The sequence below is a fragment of the Lagopus leucura genome, unplaced genomic scaffold (genome assembly GCF_019238085.1).
Source record: "Lagopus leucura isolate 7727_CA_CO unplaced genomic scaffold, USGS_WTPT01 Super-Scaffold_73, whole genome shotgun sequence".
Classification (NCBI taxonomy): Eukaryota; Metazoa; Chordata; class Aves; order Galliformes; family Phasianidae; genus Lagopus; species Lagopus leucura.
This window is the reverse complement of record NW_024962252.1, coordinates 83485980-83511386: the sequence shown is the minus strand read 5'-3', so window position 1 is coordinate 83511386 and position 25407 is coordinate 83485980. Positions and strand designations below refer to the sequence as shown.

The 25407-nt window shown below is 39.4% G+C and overlaps 1 protein-coding gene across 10 annotated transcripts in view; it reads left to right on the top strand.

The window, feature by feature from the left end:
- Positions 1 to 25407, top strand: part of ESRRG (estrogen related receptor gamma) — a 379837-nt gene that overhangs the window by 145111 nt on the left and 209319 nt on the right. For 5 of the 10 annotated variants that reach the window (XM_042895238.1, XM_042895241.1, XM_042895239.1 and 2 more), the window contains one exon: positions 16321 to 16474. The exons of 3 other annotated variants lie outside the window; for them this stretch is intronic. The gene's annotated coding sequence lies outside the window, so the exon portion shown is untranslated. Of the gene's footprint in view, positions 1 to 16320; positions 16475 to 16789; positions 16961 to 25407 lie in introns of all 10 variants that reach the window. 2 more of the 10 variants (XM_042895243.1, XM_042895246.1) reach the window with 2 other exon arrangements.

Here is a 25407-nt window from a genome sequence, read left to right as displayed (position 1 = left end):
ATAGTTCAGTTAATCTGAATATGTGCCTATATTTTTTTTTTCTTGGGGTCACCGTGAGCCTAAGTTGTGTAAGGTGGTGAAATGACAGCATCTAGTTCTATTAAAAATTTCCAAATTTGTCTCCTAGGATAGTAGGTGACTTTCTCTGGGCTAGACTAATCAAGGTTTTCCTTTCTGTAATGTTGTCTCCATCAGTGCTGCAAATGTCATCCAAGTAGATATCAAAGTCAAAGGGAGAGAAACAGACTTGTAATTTGTCACAGTAGCATGTTGTCCTTCCTGATAGCTCTGGGTCTTTCCCAGAGGAAGTGCTCAAGCTTCATTATGGATGTAAGCTTTATTAGAATAGACGTCATCAGGTCCAAGTGTTAGGAAAAGCCTTTGCCTGCTAACAAAGGCCGTGGCCTTGGATAATGCGACCGTTCTTCTTACCAAAGGCTGTATGTCAGTGTAGATGATGCTCTGATGCTCTACTCTTTTCCTTGTCTCTCTTTTTTTTTTTTTTTTTTTTTTTTTGGAAATACTGATCTTGCTTGGAGATCTTCTATGTGATATCATTCTCCCTCTTTGAAGGCTACAGAAAGAACTTGAGTAACCTGTTGTCAGTTCTTTCCTTTTATTTTGGATCTCATTCCAGAGAAAAGCCTGGCTGAAGCTGTTTTTGAAAACTTTGTATAGTCTACAGTCAGCTCATCCACAGACTGTCTATCAGTAATATTTCCTTTAAGATTGCTTTTTCAGGATTCAGATACCAGAAATGCAGCAGTACAGAATATGCATTTGTGGCAGGTTTGCTATTAATTGAGATTGTCATGTAGTTCTGAGTTTCAAATTCTTTTTAGTAAGTATAATTTTTAGTTTATTTCTATGTAAACTAACTTCTGATTGAGCAATGCAGCTGAGGGGTAATTTTCTAGGAACTTTCCTATCGTGTCACCTTTATTTTATTGGACAAGACTTTTCTCTCCAGTAAGTGCTATGTAAAATCTTTCTTCCTCTTATTCCCCAACATCAGATGAGAGAAAACTTGAAGGAATTGATAGTGATATTTCAGTGCGTTAATTGCAACTCAAGCTTCTTTATTCATCCTGATGATGACCCAGACCTCCCAGTCCCAAACAACACTCTGTCTTCAACGTACCTTTCTTGATAGTAATTAAATATAGGCATCTTTGATACTTACTCTTCTAGTTACACCTCTGTGGCAGTTGCTGCAGTGGTCATCTAAGCAAAAAACGAAACAAAACAAAACTGTCCCAGTTGTTTTTTCATTTAGTCTAACTTGTAGTTTACATAATACATTTCAAGGTCTGATTCACCTCAAGTTGTTTTCTCCTTTTTTTTCCCCGTATATCTTTCCTTTTTAGGCCTGGGCTCTCTGAAATATGATCTTGAACCTACCCAAAGGTTGCAAGCATTTGAAAGATAACAATGGGCTCTGAACAAAATTTTGCAAATGGATTCCACTTTATTAAGGAGTCAGATTGAGGACCATTAATAAAATGGGAACTCTGCACCTTAATCTAACCTGGATATATTTCCAGACTAATGCATCTGCTTATAGCCCTGTCACCACTAGAGCTGAGAACTAAGAGAACTTCTGAATATATTTTCATACCTTTGCATTATTTTTTCCAATCCCAGATTAGGCTGGTTCTCAGCTGTTCCATACATCTTTCTTTCACTGGCTTTGGCTAGAATTAGAAGAGCCGTGCCAGCTTTTATCTGAACTCGTGTTTGCTGCTGAATTTGTTCAGTGGAAAAGCAGTGGTGTGGAAGGGGGGCTGAACTTGCAATAGATCTTGGAAGTATATAAGATTGGGTTCTACACAACTTCATTATCTGAAGGAAGCATTACTCTGAGAAACATCATAGCACAGCCACATTGAAATAAGTAGTGATAGTGACTGTGCATTATGACATTTAAGGTTCATTTGGTGAACCAAGGAAAGCGATACAGCATATGAGAATAGTATGGAAGTTGAGTTGTTCTGGTTATGGATTATTTGGCTTGGCTGTACCATATGTACAGAACTACAAGTTCCAGTTCACACAGCAAACCTGCAGTTCCAGACTTCTGCAGAGACGTGATTCATCTATAAGATTTCACTTCCACAAAATTTGGGTTACCTCCATATTTGATTCTGCTGAAACTGCTGCTTTGCTATGAACTTTGTGAATCTTATGTGCACTGGGAACTTTTCCCCCAATCCCAATAATTCAGTGACCCAACTGATGTATAGCAGTAACTTCAATCATGTTGCATATATGACGATTTATCATTGAAGTGTGGATTATATCTGAACAGTAATTATCACATTGCTATAAAATAGTATTAATTCATGTGATTATTCTATATTTCTGACTAGAAAGTAAGTTTTGAACATATTACTGAGCAGGTGTTTCTCTAGAAGTTCAAAACATGCCTCTCCCACCCATTTATTAGTCTGAACCTAGCAAATGGATCAAAGATCGGGGGGCTGATCTTAAATTTGTTTACACTTGCAGTTTTCAATGTGTATGCTTGAAAAAGTCCAGTTACCTCTTTTGTTAAAGTGGTTACAAATCCTTGTGCAAAGTCTTTTTACTGGAACTAAGGAGGTCTTATCTCTTGCACTGTAACTGAATGCAAATCTCAGATTCCTTGTTCTGGAAGTGGCCTCTCATTATTGCAAGAGTGAAAATACGGATGATCTCTGCCAGACACAGACAGAGACTAGGTGTCTGTGCTGATACATCGCTACAAAGAACTGTTATCATAGGAAATTTCTCCTTCTAAACCTGGGCTTAAACTAATATGAATAGACACATGAAGGCCCCAGTGGGTGACCTATGTTTATGTGAGAATGTCTGCTCAGGGTTTTCTTACTTCATGTTAATTGATTGCCTGATTGGATTGATTAACTAATTGATTTACTATGGTTTGTGGTTTAACGCAAGGTTTGGCTCAGGGTAGGTTTCAGAACTTTTTGCTGTGGAATAGAAACTTTGGAAATGCCCTCAACTAGCAGCAAATGTTGCTCCATTGTCTTATGCTGGGGGATTCCCATTGCAGAGGATACTAATACCTAGCACAAGTAATGCTTTGTGGGCTATGTTAGAGTGAAGTGGTCTGAGGAGTGAATTTCCAGTGTATTTGTAACCCCCTGATAATTTTTTATAAGCCCACTGTAAGTGCATATTGTGAATGCTTGTATGCAAGATGCCAATCTGCTCACTTTTTTGCAGGCAATGAAATGGGGACAACTTAGATTTGTTTTCAAAATGTTTTTCCTTTTTTCTTTCTGTTGAAGTATATTACTAACCTTTCTCTTCTCTCTCTTGTTTACCACTGTGCATGTGAGAACCCAAGTAAATGAAAACCCTAAAATGAGGCCAAAGAATTGCCCTGATTCTTTGGTTTACATGCATTTGGAGTAGTCTGCTGGCTGGCAAAAGATGCTGTTAAATGTGAGATACCAGAACCAGAAATTAGGATCCATCTGTCAGCTTGAAAACATGTTCCAAGTTTCTGGTGTAGGCAGTTGAAATGAATTTGCTTACATAAACTCATTTCAAAGAAATCATATTGTTAGACCCGTGATGAGGGCACAATAGATTTTCTTTTCATGCTCTCGGCATTTCTTGGTACGGAAGAGACCAGGAAAAAATATGTATGTATTTTCCTATTAAACTGTTTTGGAAATAGTCTTCCTATATCAAAGCATGTTTAAAAGGCAGATTGCATTTGATAGCAGTAACTAAAATGCAGTAAGAAGCAGCCTTTTGATCTCTTGTAAATAAACTCCTTTGCAGATAAATATGTTACAAGTGTATTTTTGTTCATTTGCTATCAAATTTAGTAACAACCAGTGGAATAGAGTTAAGCCAAAATGGTTCCATATCAGAGTTTGAATACATACTTCGAAATATTAAAAGATAATGATTTGTATGGCATTGTTATATAATGCATTTCTTGTCTTCTCTGGTGCGCATGTGACGAATTCCAGTTGATAAGCCCAGGACTCTGGAGTCAGTTGTCTGGCTAGTTATTAAGATTAAGATAAGTACTGAGAACGGAAAGATACAGTGCATTGTGCTGCCCTTATGGGACTGGGCCACCTCGGATTCCAAGTGTAAACAATGAATTAGTTCTCCCTGGCTTATTTCAAACCTGAGGTGTACACTGTAAATATTTGTGAAATATGATGGAAAGAGTATGGAAAGGTTTGTGCTGTTTTTTTTTTTTTTTTTTTTTATCTGTTATATGTAATTATTAAAAATCAAACCTTACCTTGTGCCTCAAATCGCTATAAAGCATCTTTAAAGATCCAAGACCAATTTCTGTTAATTACATAATGAGTTTTTTCCCCACCTTATCTGAGACATTGGGGGGAAAAAAAAAATAATGTTTGGACAGCATTATCACTGCACACTTAATGCTAGGTGTGCTGCTACAATAACAACAGTTAATGCTCTCAGAGCAAAGCTTAGTTTAAGGGCTGGGGGATCACTGTAAGACCTGAACTGCAGAATACTGAAGTCAATGAAAAGTCTCCATGTAACTTCAGTAAGTTTTGGGTCAAGTCCAGAAGAAAAGTTGGAGAGTTGTGTTATATTTCTGCGCTAGAGTGTTAAGGACATCATGTTGCCCTTTTCAAAGGAAAGTGGGGGGGGGGGAAGTTTTCTGTTGTTCCATGCTAGTAAGATATTACTGAAATATTTTAAAAACAACACCACCAACAATAAAAACAGTGCTAACTGCAAACCCAACAAACAAACTCAGTGCAAACATTTCCTGAAGTTGACTTGCTACTTCTCACTCACTGTAACAACTATGAGCTTTGCTACAAATCCGTAGCTAATATTTTTAGGAGAGCAAAATTATCTGTAATATCTTTGAAGGAGTGACAAAATAATTTAAAAAGTATATTGAAGCTATGTGCTATGTAATATCAACAACTGGGTAGCAATTAATTTTTGTTAATGAATTTAAAACCGGATGTATGGAAATGATTATACAAAATATAGACACTGCTAAACAGCTAACTAGTCCTTAGGGCTTGTGTTTTCATTATCTATTCGTAAATCATTTCAGCAAGCATGATCTAATGCGGCAACAACTGCTCTGAAATTTGAATTGAGATTTACCAGATTCATTCTTTCTTTGTCTTTTCCTTGCACCATGTGTAGGCTTATAGCCCTACAGCAAAGCTCTGTCTGTCCTCTGATTAATCACCTCCAGTGAGTAGCTAGTTTGTAGGTTTTGTTCTATTTCAAAAGGATTATGTATAAACTCTATGAATTTTTCACGTTAGTGTGTAGGGGAAATTAAAGAACACTGGAAGACATTCAGGAGAAACCAGGAGTGCAGCTGAATGGTCCCCAGTGATCCCTGCTTTCTATGGTATTTTTAATACAGTAAGAAATAAATAAATAAAAACGTTGTTAGAAGTGAAAGGCTGAGAGAGCCATATGAACTGCTTTTCCCTGAGAGTCACAAAGTTGTATTGGTGAGGTAGAAGCTGGTTCTTGCATATGTCAGTTAAATCATTGTGCTTCCTTAGCTCCTCTAAGGTATACACTGTGATTTCCTCTTAACCAGCAATGAAGATAAATAGCTCCTGTATCTTTTTTGTTTACAGTTATCTTAAAACAAAATCAAAACAGAATCACTGTGAAATCAGTTTCTTGTAGAATCCTGAATATAGGATAAAAAGTTGGGATATCTCTAAAATGAGGTATGTACAGAATACAAAACATGCTTGTGCATGTATTTTTAACTCGAGTTACTAATTGACCTTGAAAAATTGAGTAATTTAAACAGTATCTAAATTTCATGTGCTGTAGCCAGCTAAATGAAACTGAGTGGACTGGAATATCTGGAATACCACGCTCCTTCCCCACCATTTATTTTTATTTTTTTTCCCCGCAGTCTGGTCTTTATAGTGTGGATGTGTTTGTTCCATTTGGCTGCAAGTGAGAAATCGCTGAGGTCACTGAAATGTCAGCCCCACTTAGGCTGAGGGCAAAGCTGGATGCAATTCCCTCCTATAACACTAATTATCAAAATGCATATGATACGAGGAGAGTGTGTGCAGCCTCTACTAGACTGCTGTTGCTGCAGTCTAGCAGAGATGGTGACTGGAAAACCCTACAAACACCCCTATGCCCTGAACCTATTTTAAGTTTTGAACATAAGCATAATCTCTGGCACACACGTGCGGTTTTGTGCTGTACAATCACAGTGTGAAAACAGCTATGTGTTTTAGCTGAACTGTGCTTGGTCTGAAATACCCACGTAGTTAGCATTCCTGCCAATTTGGTATGATTGAGACCTTTACTTGAACTGACCTCAGAAGGAATAGAAGACTAATTGAGGCAGCCCTAGTTCTAGCTCTCTAGAGGTGTAAAACACTGCACATGGTATCTGGTGCATGCATAAAAAGGTTTACATAGTGAAAGAGGGCTACAGAAAGGAAGCAACCTTCCCCCTCTCTTCCCTATAATGCTTCAAGAAAAAAGCTATTTTATTCCACTCTTAATGTCTTTGCATAGTAAAATTATAAATAACACTTTTTTTTTTTTTTTATTAAAAAGAACCAAAACAATGCATAAGGTAAAATTAGGACAGTGCCTGGGTGCCTCAGGGCTGTAATTAAGGCTAACTAGGAAAGAGAATATTCTGTCTCAGATTTATGCTCTGAGGAGGGGATGGGGTGGTGAAGACAAAGTGAAATACAGCAAAAGAAACCCGTAATTCCAATGTATTCAACTTGCCCATCAGAAGAAATGGCATTAATTCAGGTACCCAATTACTGTAATGTGGTTCAGAGCACCTCAATAGGTGTTTCAATCTCAAGCCGGGACTAACATTTGTAATCCTTTAAATGCACTTAAGAAATTGATGTTACAGCCCCACAATCTGTTAGGGGCCTTGCTTCCTGTCTGATTGCAAAGTATCCCACCATTAATTGGATCATCAGGATGTGATCCGCGTCCTGGTCCTCGGATTATGTAAGACTGACTTTGCTTTGACGCGTTGAACCAGAGGCTGCTTTTGCTGGATATTTTGACCCTTAATGTAGATAAGTGGTATTTTTCATCAATCTTAGCTTGCATTAAAAAAGGGAAATGTCAATTCAATGTGGGGCATTTAACTTAATTCAACATCTTTTAATTTAATACCTTGGAAAAGTTAGTCTGTCTCCGACCTGCTGGAGACTTATGCTGATGGAAGGGTTTGTAGAGTGGGACTGAAGGCTACTCATCCCTACTCTGTGATATGGTCTGATCCCAAAAGCCTTATCATGCTTTGACCCTGTATGGAAAGGAAAAAAAAAAAGGCCACTCAATGCTGTTTTGCAGTAATTAGGAGTAAGTTCCTTCAACTTTGGGCTGTTCCCCAGTAACTGTTCTGTACACCTGAGGGAAAAGGCACAAAATTATTTCCATGTTTGCTGCTCTGTTTTCATCTTAGTTTATACAGATTTTTTTTTTTGTGAATCAGGATACTTTGGTTAATTCACATGATGTTTTGGTACTAGAGTAACAGCTAGTTTGGAAATCCTCTGCATGGACCAAACCTGAAATCCTATTTAAGACAGGAGAGATGTCTCCTAGCAGAAGGAAGCTAAAACAAATGAGTAATAATGGTCCCCTTAATAACTATGGGACATGTTGTAGCACCTCTTTAAAAATCACTATTATTTATGAACAGTATGAATCTTTTTTTTTTTTTTTCCTTGTACCACACCAGAAAATCCCTCCTAGTGCTTCCCTTCCCTGTATGGAATGTGTTTGTCCCAGTGGCACTGACAAAGGTTTGGAGGTGACTGCAGTAAAGTATTTCTTGATGAAAATAGTAAGCTTCCTCTTTTTTGGGCATTGCAATGAGCATCAAAGTTATCTGACTCTTTTTATGCCTTGAAAAGTTGTTCATGGCCATGTTTATGACTGCTATAGTGTTGGTCTCCTGCTTGTTAGGAGTGAAGGCAAGGAGAGTAACATGGAGAGTAACATATGGTTTCATGGCTACAGCTTGTCAGTTCTTGATGGTTTTTTTTTTTTTTTTTTTTTTTTTTTTGCAACTTATGTTTAATAATCCTAGATATGGAGATAGATTGAAAATAAGCTAAAAAAAATCACTGGCAGAACCCAACTTTTTGTGTTTCAGAGGAAAAGCAAATTCTTTTCAACAGTGTCCTGCGGTGGCAGAAATTCATAAATCTCTTTGCAGATGAAACTTTCTGACTTGGGCTTTTCTATTAATTTTTTTACTTTTTTTTTTTTTTTTTTTTTTTTTTCCCTCCCCTAAGATCTCAGTCTGAGTTTTTCCAACTGCCCCTCTCCCTATTATTATTCTTCAAGACATTCAGAAATAGTACTGTACTGTGGGCTGGAAGAAATGTCAAGACACAAGATGTCAGTCAATTCTCAAAGGAGAATTGAACCGAAGGGTGGCTCTTGCATTTCTTCCATTCTCCTGGAGGGTAAGGACAAGCTAAAAGTATAGAACGTAGGAGAAAGAGGTCCATATTTTGAAACAATGAGTTTAAAGAAGATGTCTGGGATTACGTCCCCAGATATCTCATCCATACAGATTTGCAGTAGCTAAGGACGATGCTCAGTGAACCTTTTGGTGATTCAGAGAATGGAGCTGTCTTTGTGTTAATAAGGTTTGGTACATTAGCAGAACACTCAGGTTTGTCTTCTCTGAGGGCTCACAGAGGATAAACGTGAATGTACAAAAAGGCTTTTGGCCGGAAATACTTTTGTGATCTTAGCATAAATAGGAGGAGAACTGGTCTGGCATTTCACGTGAATTAACTTGTTAGCAACAAATTGTGCATTTGTCAAGAGAAGGCTGTTTCTGCTGTTGGTTTGGATCTGCGTAAGGTGTGTTGCTCATACGTAAGTGTCTGACCTTGCCTTTTCTCCTCGTGCTTTCCTCTTGATATGAATTGAATAGCTAGGTAGATATATGTGCTTCTGGTCAGCCAGATTGGCGCTCGAGGTGATACAGTTCTGCACGAGGAAAGTATAACCTTAGGCTTACAGTGCTGGCTGCAGCAGAAGAAATGCTTGGTCCCTAAAAGCTGCTTAAACAGCCTCTAGAGTATTGATTGTGGTGGTCTTCTCTCCTTGCACTTGGAAAGTTCCTGGCGTAGGAGGATCTTGTCTGCATCAAGAGGGGGCTGCTGAACAATAAATAAGAGCCTTAGCTAGAGATTCCTAGAAAATGATGAGCAGGTTTCAAAAAATAGTACTTCTCTACCTAACTTGTTTTACATTACAGTATTTAAATCTCTCCTTGAAAGTATTTGAACAAGATTTTGAATGTTCTCCTTGAAATTGCATCCACGGAGTAAGAATGGCAGTTTGTGCTGCAGTACTATCTTAATGAACTAATGTGCAAAATGAAGTCCAAAAATATTTATGTGCATATTGCCTGTGAGGGTGTTACACCTACCTAACTTCCCTGTTTTCACAAGCAATTTGGAAGGAAGCTCACTTGGCCATATTCATGCTTGGTACAAACAGAATCAACTTTCCTGATCAGAGTGAAGTTGTATCCTCTGCCAGCCCCAAATTTATCTCTGAGACTTTCAGATAAACAGTAGTCTCACGCTCTGTTCATTCAACAGCAATACAAAGCTCTTTTATGAGGGGAGAAATACAAAGTAACGTAGGTAAGCCTGTAATTACTTTGGCTGTAGAACAAACACAAAGTTTCTTCCTGCTTGTAAGGACCTAACCTTCCGAAGGGAGAGTGGGTTCTGAGATATCTCCAGCACTGTTAATGTTCCTGCAGCAGCTGCCTTTCCAAGCACATCTTATTCAGTACAGGATGCTTCGGAGTTACTCCACTGTGTGGAGGGAGAGGCAATATTTCATAGCCTGTGGCTCTGCCTTTCTGGGCAATTGATTTGAGACGCAGACATTGTCTAGGGTGTTTTTTTTTGTTTTGTTTTGTTTTGGTTTTTTTTTTTTTTTGCACGGGGCTGCGCTGTAAGTGCGTCACTTCCCATCTATTTAATTGGGTGACACTTCTCTGCTGCTTTATCCCCAGATCCCCAGACAGAAAGTTGATCCATGTTTTTGCTACAAGGTTGGAAATTGAAGTTGAGCTTGTGGTGAAGCAGATATATTGGCTTCCCTTGCTTTGAAGACAAATGAAGTCTCATCCATTGCTGCTACACCAGTATGCCGGTGCTGTTTCAGACTGCTTTGGGTTAGGGTCTCAGTTTGCCCTTCCTTCCTAATGGGGTCCCTTGGTGGTGAATGCCATCAGAGTGCAGGATGGATGAGGTGCCCTAAGGACCTGCAGCAGGCTTGCCTTTTAAGCAGTGCGTCGCTGAACTCTGAACTGGGGCTTTCTTGAAGCACTGCACGAGGATATGAATTCAACTCGGGGACAAAAAAGGGAACAAATACCACAGATTTGTACAGCAGTGTCTGTCAGTTTGAAAGCTCATGCTACTCAGTGGCAGTATCAATATGCATCTAAAATTATTTTCTTGTGTTGTCTCAAGTACTTCTCAGGGGCTCTTTGTTCTTTCTCCCTCTGGAATGGGCTGAGAATGGTTGCTGGTGCTCTGCTTCAGCCTCTGTCAGACAGGCTTGTAGATGAATTAATTGCATCCTCACTAATGACCGGTGGCCCCCTTGCTGCCAGAGAAATGACTCCCGTGCCTGTGTGGACCACAGTGGGCCAGCTGCATTTGGTGGGATAACATGCATAGAAATACTAAGTGGAGAGGTTGGCTTTTGGGGTGGGGGTATACTCTTTGGGTCTGTAATCCAGCTTGAGTATGTGAGTTTCTTTCCATGCATGCAGCTTTGCAAAGCAAAAGCACTGTTTCTAGTTCCCAAGTTGTGCTCACATTGAACTTTACCTGTGTAGTTTGTTGGATGCTATTACAAAAGAGTAGGACAAGAGTCTCATGCAGTAGAGCGATAGTCAGTCTGTTTTGTGTGTTGTAATAGCTCATGTGTGTCAGGATGTGAGGCTGAGCAAGTGTCTCAAACAGCTGATTTGAATTTCAGCATTGAGCCCAGCTGCTCCCCTGCACTCTGCTCAGCAATTTGGGGAGCAGTGGCCTCAGGTAAAGAGGAATCACAGACTTCTGCTGTGTGGGGTGAGCACTCCCTGCCCTTGTCTTTTCCCTTCCAGACTTTCGTTCTCCTTTTTAAAATTTCCTTCTCCCAACTTGTAGTGTGGGAGGACACCTTCCTGTGAGATCTCCAGGAGTGTGCTACATACTTATCAACCTGGTTCTCCTGTTTGATTGTACTGACTTTTCTGCCGTGTCTTACAAAGCCCATGCTGCCTCGAGTAGCTGTGAATGTACCAGTAAATGTGTGTTACAAGTGAAAAGTGAAACAGAGATGTCTTCACCCAAGATTTGGAAGTGGTGGGAAGTGACCTCTTACACTTCTGCTTTTTAGATCTTTAAGACCTCAGCCACCCTAAATCTACTGTCCCTATAAAAAGCTGCATTTTAAAAGGCTTTAGGAGGCTTGCTGACCTTGCAACCTACTTTGTAAGGAGTCTGCACCCACAGCTATTAAACAAAATTAATTTCAGCACTTTTAAATTGTTAATCTTGCAAAAGACAACTTGCTTGCTCTCCAGTGATCCCACAGGTCGTCATTCTGTGAGCTGCAAGCCATCACCGGGGTTCATGGCTCTGAACATCATCAGTCTGCTCATGGTCTCCCAAATGCCTTGCAAAATTAATTCCTTTGCCCTCTGTGTTGCCTCCCCCGGCAGCCCTGAGCTCTGGGAACTTGGCGAGCTCTTGGTACATAGTGGCTGCACCTCAGGTTATTCTCTTTTTAAGGTTACTCCATCCTAAATCAGTGCTTCTGCTCCTCAACTCACTGATGAACTCTGGGCAGCAGGACATTAATTCAGTAGGAAATGACAGTTTTAATGTTCAGAGCGTTAGCTTTTCTATCGCAAGGGCGATGCCTCTTGTAAGTTAAGTTTCTCCATCCCCACGGGGCAGATGTTTTACCAGCTGCTAATTTATTTTGTATCCTTTTATGTGTATTTTTTCTGCTTGGGCGTGAAACTTGGAAATGCTGCCTTTTTCCCTTCTCATGGTGATATGTGTGAGCCCACTGGGGGTGGGGGAGGATGTGCACGCTGTATCTGGTATTATCATGCCTGCTCCTTCTACCTCTTTTGTCTCTGCCACTCAAGCCAATTTCAGCTATCCGCCGCCTCTCATTTGGGATAATAGCCTCTCTTTTTACTGTTGTCTTGTCATGTTTGATTCGGCAGCACAAGGGTTTTAAATTAGCCAAAACGTTTGCATGCTGGGCTTCCTCTGCTGCCACTACCAGTTGTGGATCCACTAAACCACTTGATACTGAAATTGATGATTGCTCGGAAGGAATAAGAAATTGTTGGTGGCTACCGGGAAGATTCATTCATGCCGAGCCCCTTTTAAGCAACACAGGGAGAGGGAGAAAGAGATTTCCTTTATTTCCCCACTGCCTGACTGGTGGCTGCATTGTGCCTGTGCCAGGCTCCTGCTGAGTGATTACAGCCTTGGTAGGCTGTATAGTTCCTGTGATTTCAAAATAAAAACAGAAGGGAAAAAAAAAAAAAAAAAAAAAAACAACATCCAGGGAAGTAAGATGGGATAAAGCTCTAAGGACTCACAGCTAAATTCTGTAACATAGAATTGTTGCATTTTCACTCACTGGCCACTTTTCTTTTTTTTTTTTTGCTTTCAGTGCATTCATTTCTCTGTCTAGATGTTTCACCCAGCAGAAAACTTGCTGTATTGACCCATTTGGGTTGGTGACAACCAACCACAGCTGGGTGACAAATGACCTGTCTTCAATGGGCTTGAAATAACTGAGAATACATCCCTGAAACATCCTGCACCCCAAAATGCCTTTTACATGTTTATATTACTGGTTAAAGATGTGGGAAGCCACAGATTATAAGGGAAAAGAGAAAATCAGTGCTTGACCAACTGTCTGTACAGAACAAAACAATGGAAGCCATAGAATTAAATGTGAATGACTAGGCACCATGCTAGGGCTGTGCTTATATTTTACAACTGTAAGTAATCACATACAAAAAGTGAAACATTTATTTTCTCCTTTCTGTTGAGTTTCTTTTTGGCTTTCTTCTGGAATATTCCAGCGCCGCTTTCCTCACCAGTGGGTTATGGAGATAATTGATAACTCAGGTGGCCGAGTGGTCAGAGAAGGTCTCTGAGAGTCCCGCATACAATGGGTCAGATTTCCAAAGACAAATACTACCTGAAAGAGATTAGTAACAGTTGTAATTAAAAAAATAAAAAGTACCTCTATTAGCCATGGAGGTGAGCTCACAGCCATTAAGAAGTGTGGTTTCAAAATTTACAGTTCATTATATAGTGTCTCAAGCAATACTCTAAATATATCACAGGCAGGGATACGATTGCATGGCATCCAAGCCAACAAAGATGTTCTCATTTGATCTAACATTATTAGTAGTAATATTCTGGCACTTTCTTTCCTGATTACGAAGCCACATGTTCTCTTGCATAAGATGCCCTTTTTCTGCTTACAAAATATATATATTAAAAATCACCTTATAAGTTTGATGTTAGTATATCACTTTATTTCTCCCTCATATGTAATAAATCATGCAGAAATCATGTGAATGACTAAAGCTCTAAAAATACAAGCCTAATGGAGAATCTCTGGAGGCCAGCAATGGAGTGCTGCTGTGCAAGGCTGGTGCCGTGGGTTTCTGTTTTTTGCCAATTAACAGCAGATTGAGAAGTTGGGCGATGGGTTTAGTCCTGTTATCTGTCTCTAACTGCCCTGCTGCTCAGAATTGCTGATTTCTCTGTGAAATCATGACAGATGTGTTACTGGAAAACGTATTGGTTGAGTAGCTGGTGAGAGAGTTAATGCAGAGGATAATAAGTAGCTAAGGCTGTGTCCTCCAGCAGACTTTGATGTGTTTTGATAATATATGGGATGGGTCAATCTGCCCTATTAGCAAATGTAGCCAGTTTATGCTCTACATACAAACTAGAGATTTGATAAAGCACTAAATTAGTTTTCACAAGGTATTAGATGTTAGATACTTAATGGGATCATCATGCTTTTGCTACACTTGGTTAAAATGCGTTCTGTAACAGAAGCATGAGGCAGCATGACATTTCACCAGGAGAGGAAGCGTGTCTTGTGACTGAATCACGAGCCTGGGAATTATGAAGTCCAGACATTGCTTGGCTTCTCACTTACCCTCTGTGATTTACCAGAGTTTTCTCTTCTTGCATCTGTAGAATAGGACTGTGTCCTTTCTTTTTCCCTCTGCCTCCTTGTGAGGCTTAAGCCATCAATGCTTGTGGAGTGACTTTTTTGGGGAAAGGAGGGGAGTTGTGTGTTTTATTTGTTCTGTTGTTTTGCTTATCCTTGGATGCAAAGTGTTATAAGGTGCAAGTAATCATAATTCTATGAAGTGCTTCTGCTGTAAGACTAATACCAGCCGCCTCAGAAGGCACTGGGGAATTCCCTGAACCTAGCAGCAGAGGATTTTCAGGTTTGGATACATTCAAGCAAACTTGAATAAGAAATCTTAGCAAAGCATGAAAGAAGTTAAAGGTTTTTCTTTGTTGTGCTGCCCAGCTACATCTTGCAGTTGATCTGTACCAGTTCTTATAAGGTGAGGTAACTAATAACCCATAGTTCAGTGAGGCCAGAGCCAAAAATCCCTTGGTAAGATACAACACATGAGGATGATGCCCTTCCTAATGCATAGTTGCATCCATTTTACCAGTGGGGAACTCAGCAAGCAACCTTCCTGTAACAGTGGTCAGTCTCAAATAGGTCTTGTCTGAGTGCTCCCATCACCAGTGCTTCAGTCCCTTCAGGAAGGCTGCTGCTTCAGTTAGCTGATGCCAATCTCATTAGCTTATTTCTTTGCTATCAAATAAAGGAATATAAAGGATATAAAGCAGCAAAATTACTCTTTTAGTTCTGTGTTGTCTGTCTAGTTAAATATAAACCTTAAACTGCTGACAGGAGTGTTAGTTCATAGCTAACTTCAGAAAACCGTGCTTTAAAATCTATTCAGCATTTGATATTTGTCATAAACATACGTTTGCAGTCTAATTTTTGGTTATAATTATTTTTCCAAGGGTTTACAGCTATTCTTAATTACATTGGCAGTGCATACTTTTGTTTTCTCTTAACTACTCACAAAATAGTGCCGAGTGAGCAGACTTCATGCTCCTCCCCACCCCAGAGATACGTGTCTGCCTTTCTGTGAAATGCCACGAGTGCCACACATATCCTTCCCCCAGCCCCCCCCCCCCCCCCTCCCCCCCCCCGAGTCTTAAAGCACAGAAGCTGCATCCCAATATAGATTACAGTGGAAAATGACTCAAAATTACATGACGGCTTCTCCCTCATTTTGCCCCCTCTTCCTCTTCTCAGCCTGTTTCCCAGATGGGCTGTGGTAAGAGGTGTGTGGTACATGGCAATATTTTAGTTCACTATTGCTAATAATCCCTCTGCATGTTTCATTAGTGCCTTATTTATGGGATTGCAAGAGGGCACCTGTGGTGCAGCCTCTGTTCCAGGGACTGATGTGATTTTTGGTCCTGGAGTCCCATTCCCAGCTGAGTAATGCTTTGAGCTCAGACCTTGCATTTTAGAGCCTACAGAGTTTGGGGAGAGCATGAACTGGGATGCTGGCATAGACAAGGCTGGCTACAAGTCCTTCCCTTGTAACACCCTGTGAGGCTGCACTTTGGTGGGCTGCGCTTTCCCTAATAAATTCATTTTTGAAGCCACTTGTTAGTCAGGCGCTGTGCTCTCTAACTACAACAAGGGCCCTATGTCTTGGGCATAAATTACTCTTGTGTGCCACTGTCTCTGAGCAGCCCCCCAGTTATGGATTACTTTGTTCTCGACTTGACAGGAACATAATTAGAGCTGTTGATGAAATCTACCAAATTGTTCCTCCGTGGCCTCAATGGTCAGGAAATTTGGCTGAGTCGTATTTGTCACCGACGTAAAGGCTCTAAACACTTCATATTAACTATGTTATTAATGTGCCCTCTAATCTGTCTGTGAATTGGTAACACTTGGAGTGAGCTTGTTCTCTAATAGCACCTGGTGATGAATACATTGGAATGCTGCTAAAAAGTTTCTGGAGGGTAAAAAAAGGAAATGTTAATAAAAAGTGACTATTTCTAGGCTGTTTCTTTTTATGTGTGTATATCTTTGTTATGCATATTTTTTTTTGTTTGTTTGCTTGCATTTAATGGAGATTCATTTAAGCTCTACATTGACAGACCCTTTTTTGTTCTATAGGATTTGCTGACATTTTGGCTGTTTCATTGCCAGAGGAGGCTTTGTGTGTCCCAAAGGAAGTGAGTGATCTGGCCATAACAAATCCTGCCAAAATATTTTAACACCGTTACGATTTTCTAGTGCAATGCGTAGTGAATGTGACTAGAAAAGGATGGTGAGTGATGAAGGGGATCTGCGCCCTCTCTGTGCACTGCTCTGGCAGAATGCACAGGCAGGAGTTGGGGTGGTGGGAGACCATGGCCAGCAGCGTGCTGCTCACCTCTCTGGTGTTCGGCTTTGGAGAGAATAAGTGTGAACTGCTGTTTTATGCCAGCCTGTCCAATCTGGGTCCTGTTTCTGAACTTTTCTAGAGCCCAGGGTGGTTGGATGGGGGGGGGGGGGTTTAGTAGTTTGTGCTAAATAATTGTGTTTCGAGCAGCTGTGATTGTGCAGTACATTTAAAGCAAGAAAATGTGCTGTGTGCTTGCAGATCATAGAATGGCTTATGTTGGGAAGGACCTTAAAGCTCACTCAATTCCACCTCCCCAGCTCTGGCTGCCCAGGGCCCCATCCCACCTGGCCTTGAGCATCTCCAGGGATGGGGCACCACAGCTTCTCTGGGCAGGTGTGCCACTGCCTACTGTCCTCTGAGTTAAGAAAGGTGAGAAAGATCATGGTGGCTGCCTCTCCTAGAGGGTGACAAACCACTATCTGGTACAACAAAAACTGTCTCCTACAGAGCAATGGGCAATGCATGAGTTATAAGAACTTTGGGGTGGTTCTTAACAACGTGAACAACTGTGTTTGGGCAAAGTGCTAATGCACAAAAATGCTGAATTAAGAATTTTCATCTGTAGCATTCAGGGGATGTCAATTCTGACAACGCAATTTTTAGACCTGGCAATGTGGGAAAACACTGTTAGATCCTCGGTATATTATCTGAACAAGTAAATTATCTTATAGCTTAGTGTAGTCACTTACTTATATAAAATTTAGTAAATTCTAGCAAAAAAAGATTTAAAAAAAAAAAATAAAAAATAAAAATAACCAACACGCAAAAAAAAACCCAGCCTGTCTAAAGTTAGTATTTAGTACACAGTTTAAAACATAAAACCTTGAAGCAGTTGAAAATGATGGCTGCTATCTTGCAGTCAGTGTTTTGTGCCCGATGTGTACCACACTGGATCAATCCTACATGGTGATGTTCTTATAGGATAAGCTCCCTTTTCTTTGGTTGTTCTGAATTCATGTACATAAGAATAAGAGAAGCAGTCAAGCACTTCTACCAGCAAGTTTTGCTGAAGGAGAGAAAGCAAATGAAAAATAGAAAAGTTGAGAAGGGCTGCAGCTTTGGAAGCTGTTCAACATGTGCCAATTTTTTCCACCCTTACCAAAGGGTCTGCCCTTACCAAGCTGCTTGTAAGCCTGTCCCATGTTGTCATATGCTGTCAGACTAACATAGGTATCTTCCAGTCTCTTACTGTTGATGATTTCTTTTTTCCCCATCCTGATGTTTCTCTGTTTGTCTTTGAATGCTGAGCAGAGCTACGCGTTATAGAATTGCGGAGTTGAGTTGGAATGGCCTCTTAAATATTGTCTACTCAACTCCTTGTAAGTGTCCTCAATGAACAGGACCACCTACATCAGATCGGGTTGCTCAGAGCCCCATCCAGCCTGAGCTTGAATGTTTCCAGAGATGAGGTATCTACCACCACTCCAGTCAACATGTGCCAGTGCCTCACCACCCTGATTGCAAAAATTTCTTTCTTCTATCTAATCTAAATCTTCCCTCCTTTAGTTTAAAACCATTTCCCCTTGTCCTGTCACAACAGACTGCTAAAAATTTGTCCCCCTTTTTTTTTTTTTTTTTTTTTTTTTAAATTTTAATAGTCCCTCCTTAGATACTGAAAGGTTCTCATGCTCATCTCCAAAGCTGGTGTCCATTTTTTTGCTGGGCTTACTCCAATGCCACTCCCACACAGTACCGTTCCCAGGGACAGTGATGCTGCTACCAACATGAGGAAAACATTAACCTGGTAGTTAGGGCTCACTTTGAGAGCTCAGCCTATGATCTTAACATTCATTAAAAAAATGGGAATCTAGTTCTTAACTTTCTCATGCAAATCAATCTATTTCTAGTAATGAGCAATTTAAATTTTTTTTTTTTTTAAATATGTAGTTGCCATCTCTGGAAATCAGGATCAGAATTCAGGTTGCTCAAATTAGGTGTTAGTGCATATAGATACTCTGATGACTCTATTATTAGAACAAAGTAGACCAGTACTTTCCCTGTGCCTGGTTGTTTTTTTTCCCACTGTTTTTATCTTTTCTCTTTGAGTTCATTTTGTCTGAGTTTTTCTCCTTCAGTTTTGCCCTTTAATTCATTTCTACCAAAACCATGGGGTCATGGATGGCTTTCTAAATAATTACATCATGTTACTTGCAGTGTGTTGAAAACTGAATTACACTTTCTTTTGTTGTAGCCATGTTTTTATCACTGTTCTAAGATAGCATTTTATTTGGGATATTTGTACCCAAAAGTGTGCTATATTGCTTTTCTAGTTGGACTTGATCTTTCAAATATGCATTCACTAATAAGAATTGTTCTTTAAATAAGTGAGCGCTGTATTACTAACAATAAAAAAGATACTAGTTTCTATTTATTTTCAGTTTCCTGTCAGAGCATTGTGATGTGTACTCAGTATGTCCAAATCCAACTTGCTTCACATAGTAGACCAAAGTGTATCTTGAACAGAGCAACCAAGAATAACCTTAATTCTAGTTTCACTTTCTGATTAAGATTAGGGAGCAGAAATAGTTCTATAGAAAAACACCTACCTGGGGGGATGAGGGGAAGATAATATCAGAAAACTGGGCTCTGGAATATTAATTTGATTAAAACTGTGTGTTCTTCAGCATCAACTGTGGAGATCATGTGCTAGTAGACACCTGAGCTTAAAATCAGGATTCTTGAGAAATTATAAGAAACAGACATATTACTTCATAAACTTTGAGAAAGGTTGTTTTCTTTCTCAGCTGTTTTATTTATTAAAATCTATTTATAAAATAAAGGGTATTTCAATGAAATTTCAAAGCCGTTTCCTTGAGGAACTGCATCTAGACTGAAGATTTATCACTGAGTAGTTCATATGTTCAACTGCATCTCTCCTGTGTTGTTGTTTGGTTTTTTTTTTTTTTTATTTCTAGTAAAATAGATTTTGAGGGATCTTTGTTACCAGTCTGGCTAGTGCAAATCTTTTAATAGGCTGTGCCACCAAATTCACTCAGTGTGCGTACACTCATGCAGGTGTGTGCACAAGGAAACACCCTCCAGGCACTGCAGGATTTTAGCCTGCTGCTGGATGGAAAGGCTTGCTTTAAGTGCAGCATTCATGGTTCTCAGTGCAAACTTAGGGCTTGAGATGATCTGGTGTGTACTGGTGGTTTTATCCTTCTGAAAACTGCCACTGACCTGTCCTCAAAACACATAAATCCTTGCTGAGTGCAGCTGCTCAGGTACAGCAAACCGGATTTGGCAGAGAGTCCAGCTATGAAGCTGTGTGGTACTTGACCTACATGAAGTCATAACGTTTCAAAGAAAAAAATACTGTTTAAACCAACAGAATACTAATTATGGCCATTTCTTTGGATGCTGGTTTCTCAGCGGAAACGTATATGGACATCAGATCATCTTTTGGCTAAGGAATGAGCACTCTAATTGTATATAATGCAGTAGCTAAGAAGGGTTTCACAAGTGTGAAGACCAAAAAGACTGATCTCAAACTGACTCTACTGCAGGGTTGCTCACCAGAGGAATGATTCTGCTCAGTGTTTTACTGAGAGTAGCGAGCTATTCCCACAGCATTATTCACCTCTTGGGAGTTATTCAGAGAGTGCAAGGTAGATGTGTTCCATCACTGATGCTTTGTTGCCTGTGGGTAGCAAGGAGTTGAAAGGGAAGTCCTTTAAGATGGAGAAATCATACTTTACAGGACAAATGAGAGAGAGAATAATGTTCTGGTTTCAGCTTCAGAAACAGCTTTCTGAAGACTACTGTGGGCTCAGGGTGCTCATCCAGGAAAACTTGAAGCAGTCTGTTTAAACAAAAAGAAATAAAAAGGGAGTGTGCAGTTGCTTACCCCTCTCACTGTGTGGGAGCATGAGGTAGAGCTGAGGCTGAGGTAAGAGTCTGCTGTTTCTCCTCATGAAGAGACTATAAATTCAAGTTTGCAAAGATATTAAGATTTACTAAGTAAAGTCATACTTGTCAATAGCTCCTCTTGCTAGATATTTAAAGCTCAAGTGCTTGTTTGCTTTGGTTAAGTGCTCTGAAGTACTTTAAAGCATTGGCCCATTTATATAAACAAATAGAGAAACTCACTGATAGTCTTCTCAGAGTGTGTTACCCAATATTTGGTTATACTTCCTTGCGTCTGGAAAAGGATTATACTAGCAACTTCTGATATGTGTGTCTTTGTTAATGAAGTATGATATTAGATCACTTGAACAGTCATTGTCTATGTTGTACACAACCGTGAAGAAATAAAGGGAGTTAGTAGCTCAGAAAGAGATTTATAGAGAGATTTATCCTGAACTTAAGTATGGCATAAAGAGAAGAAAAAGCTGGAAGCCTCATTTTCTTTTTGAGTATTTGCAATAGAGAACTACTGCTATACCTTTGTAGTTTTTGTCCTTCTGCTCTGCTGCCCTATTAAGGAATCTCTTCTGGTGCAGGGGTTGTGCAGCCAAACTGGACCCCAAACCATAGGAAAATCCTGGTCACATATGCATGGACATTCCCAAAAAGAAGGGAAGCACCAATATTAAAAAAGGGATTGTGAAGGTGTTTACATGCTTCCTACATTGTTCCCTGCTAGATCTGTAGTGCTTCCCAGCTAGCTACACTCATGTTGGCAGCTGTTCCATAGTGACAGTGCTCTTCTGTAGGAACTGTGGCCTTGTGATCCATCTGTGGCACTGGAAGACTTAGAATATATATGCCCAACCTGCTAGATTTGTTTTGTTGTGCTTTACTTTTACATTTTAATGAAAAATAGACTCTTTTTGGTATTTTTATAGCTAACTCCTTCAGCCTAAGACAATTCCTCTTCACTCGTTGTGGCTCAGTCAAGCCAAAAGGCCAACACCTTTGATACGTAAAGAAATGAGTATACTGTATACAGATTCAATTGTATAAAAATAAGCATTGTTTGGAAGAATCACTGGACAGAAGTTATCCAGTACAGTCAAGGCAGTTTAGTTCCAGAAGCAAAGGTAAAGTGAATGCTAGCAGTGTATATTCTCCAGAAGTACATCATAAAGTCAGTGTGGAAATGTAGCTGGGTGCTGACTTCAGGCTAAAATAGCATCTGTTTTTAAGGAAAAGAATACTTTGTCCTAATAATTTTGACCTGTGTGTTTTTTTGTGTTCCTCATACACTGCCTGTAAGATTCACCAGGTAGTACAAGCAAGTGGATTTAGAGCTGTTGCTAATTTAAGCTGCACTTGATAAAACACAAGTTTGAGGTATCTTACAAATCAGTGAATGTGGCATAGTTTGAAGATTGCTTTTGTCAAGTTTGATTAGCTCAAAGAGAAACCTTTTCTAAATATTGGTTGTGAGATTAATCAGGCATTGTAAGACCTTGAGTTATTCCTCATCACAGGAAAACACAGTAGTGTATTATCTTGTCTGATGACAAGAAAAATGTAACTTTTGAGGATTTAAAATTTATGCTTTAAAGAATGGACCAAAGTGAAAACTTCAAGGCCACTTTTTTTTTTTTTTAGCAACTGAATTGTTATTTTCCCTATTACACTTCACTTTCCTTGTGGTGTATTCCCATATTACAAGCTGATAGTACCAACATCATTACAATGAAGGATGTTCTCATTATTGACTCCATTCTCAGTTAATTATAAGTTTGTCGTGTTTTAATGAGTAGGATTAAACTTTCATATTCCAAACATATGTCTCATGTTGCTTGCTTAGAAGCTTTCTAAAGGAGGTGGTTGAGACATTTATCTGGAGAGTGTGAACAAGGAGTAGTTTGTTTCCTTACGCTAAAAAGTGGTTACAGTTTTTACAGATGTGAGCAGAAGCAGCTTAATAGCTCTGTTTTGGAACAAACTTCTAAAATTTGGGCAAAAGCATTCTTGGTCTTTTCTAGTTTTTGGACACAGGCAAAAGCTTCCTGCACTAAGATAAAGACTCACTTGGACTAGTGTTATGTCCTGTTAATACAGGGTAGCAGAAGGAAGAATAGCCATGTGTATTTTAAGCATACTGTAATTTTCAGAGGTTGTACTTTATTCCTCTTTAATACATCTCTACCTCCTTCTACAGCCTTATTTAAAGAAAAAAAAAAAAAGTGGTATTTTGCATCCTTATTTAATTCCCTCTCTTTTAAATATGGTAAGTTTGCAGCAAAGCCACAACCCCTCATAGTTTTCAGATTCAGATTTTGTTCAATGTGTCTCTGCAGAGCATTTATCAGTCTTTCTCTCCAAAATTCATTTCATTAATAGGCACTGATTTTTTTAATCATATTTTCTGACGCTTGTTCACCTTCTGCTTCCTCTCACAACTCCTTGCTCATGAGTACAGATCAAATACTTTCTCAGAATGCTTGTTCTTTTGTTTCTGTGCCTGTAAAATACCTAAGCAGGGTGGGTATGTTCTAGTCCTGGTATTGTTGGAGTGTTCCTGCTGAGCTCAGTATGGGTGTTTGGTTGTTGTCTTTTTTTTTTTCCCTCCCCAAATCTGCCAATAATAGGTGCATATTGCTTACAGGTATGTGATAATAAGCACAGACCCTTGTAAGTAGATGTTTCTCATAATACAGGCAAATCCTGGTTTTGTGGATGCATAAATCACAGCAGGCTCTTACCAAAGAGAGCATATTCCTTACAAAAAATAAAAGCCTTCATTAACTGTTTTATATTGCTTGTTTAATGGATACGAAATTAAAACAACAACCTTGCCATTTGAATAGCAATGTCAGCTAATACCACGTGAGCATGATCTGAAGGGGATTGGATTAGCTTCCCCCTTGCCAGGCCCTGACATGAAGTCCTGGGCAGTAGCTGACACCTGAGGCCAAACGCAGCCCTTCTTGATCCCAAGCTTTGTACATCACTTTGGCGAGGCATGAATTTTTTCATATTGCTGTGTGTGGCTCAGTTGTGGCTTTTGCACCACTTGAAAGTAATTCAGTAGGCTCCTGCATGGCAATGGGAGCTTTATCCTCCACCCTCCCCCACTGTCGTCCATCCTCACGCATATTTCCTACGTGTATCACTATTATCATCAGCATCTGTCTTTTAACTGATGATTTATTCGTCTCCCTTTGTACAATGCTAGATCTAAAATTACCTCTGTGTAGAGATAAATGCATGATCTCAAAGATTTAATACTGGTTTCAAAATTTTATTACCAATAACTAAATATGAAATTGCTCTGAATTAACCAGTAATTATTTAGAATGAAGAAAGAAAGAGTTAAAAAAAAAAAAAAAATTAAATCTCTTTCCCAGTCAAACTAGACCTCCTCCTTCGAACAATGCTGTTGCAGGGAGGTTTCAATGGTATGAATAAATGTATTTCTTTTAACACTTTTGTTTAAAATGCTATTGTTTCATCTGAGGTGTGAGGAAATGTGCTAACCTTGTCAATGTGGGTGCAGTAGAGCAGAAATGATAACTGTATATACTTTTAACAAAAATACAGTGTGTGTATGTGTGCGTGTGTGTGAGAGAAAGAGAGAGACAACTTATTTAAATCCTGAATACAGTCAGACCTCATATGCATTGTTAAAAAAAAAAAAAGCCCTAAAGAATTGCATATGGATTAGGGGGATGAATATTCTATTATTTCAGTCTGTTCTGCTGATCTTCTTATTGTGACTTTGCGCTTCAGAAATCTGCCAGGAATTTGGCTTTGCTGTACTAGGCAGTAATTTTAAATGTGTATCAAGCACTTGATAGTGTATGATTTGCGTGCTGTTGCATTCCCATTCCCTAAATTTTCCACCAATTTATTACTTTTTTCATACTGTTTTAATATTTCAGGATGATGAATATATACAGCATCATTAAAGGTAAATAAAAAATGCATGAAATTAAAAAATGGAATATTAGATGTTTCTTTGCTGTAATCCCTAGGTCCAATAGGAATGAAATGTCTCTGTTCTGTCAAGTAATCCCTAAACATGATTAGGGACCTTGTAGTTTCCACATAGCCCACATAATATTTGTATCGTATAAGCCTATTTATGTAAGGTTTGAGTAAAAGTTGTTATTAGAAGACCTATAAACCTATTTTACAATTCAGAAAGATATTCTTGCCTCTTAATCTCTCTACTTTTATTATTTTGCTAGAGTTGATGGCAATACGTCCTTAATTCATTTTTCAGTATTCTGTTACATCTTTTGGATACTTATGCTGTGCATTAACGATCCCAGTGTAATGTGTTTTAAGGCAGAGAACTGAGTTCAATAGTTCATCTACTTGTGTAGCCTTTCTTGCAAACTGAGTTGGAAGGGACATGCACTTCAGTTGAGGCCCTTCCTTTGACATCCAGGTCTAATCTGAACAGCAGATCAGGAGATGTAGGGGATGTTCTTCTGATTTTGGGGAAGAGGAGGTGGAAAGAACAAGAGAGAGCGGGATAATTTTCTGTTTAATTCATGTTATATCAGTAATGTTGGATGCTCTGGCAGCAACTCAGGATGTTTTGGAAGTCAGCTTCTGATTTGACTGCTCAGTAGGACAGCTATAGGATAAGGCTACAAAGAAGGAAAACATGGGGAAAGTTATGAGTGGCAAACAAGAAGAAAGAGACTGTGGGTGTTGATGTTATTCTGGTAACTGCTGATGCAGGAGATGTCACAGCCCAGGACCTCCTGTCCCTCTGTGGCTTCATTCTGAGCAGGAGGCTGCTGTGGGCCCATCTCATAAGCTGCTGGGCTGAGCTCGTCACTGTTAGGGGTGCTCCAGCTTCACGGTAACACAAGAAGGAGCAATAATGACTTGAATAAAAACAGTAACTTCTGTGGTTTGAACAGGCCTTTGCAAGAGAAATATTTTCAAACGATATCAGGCGTCAG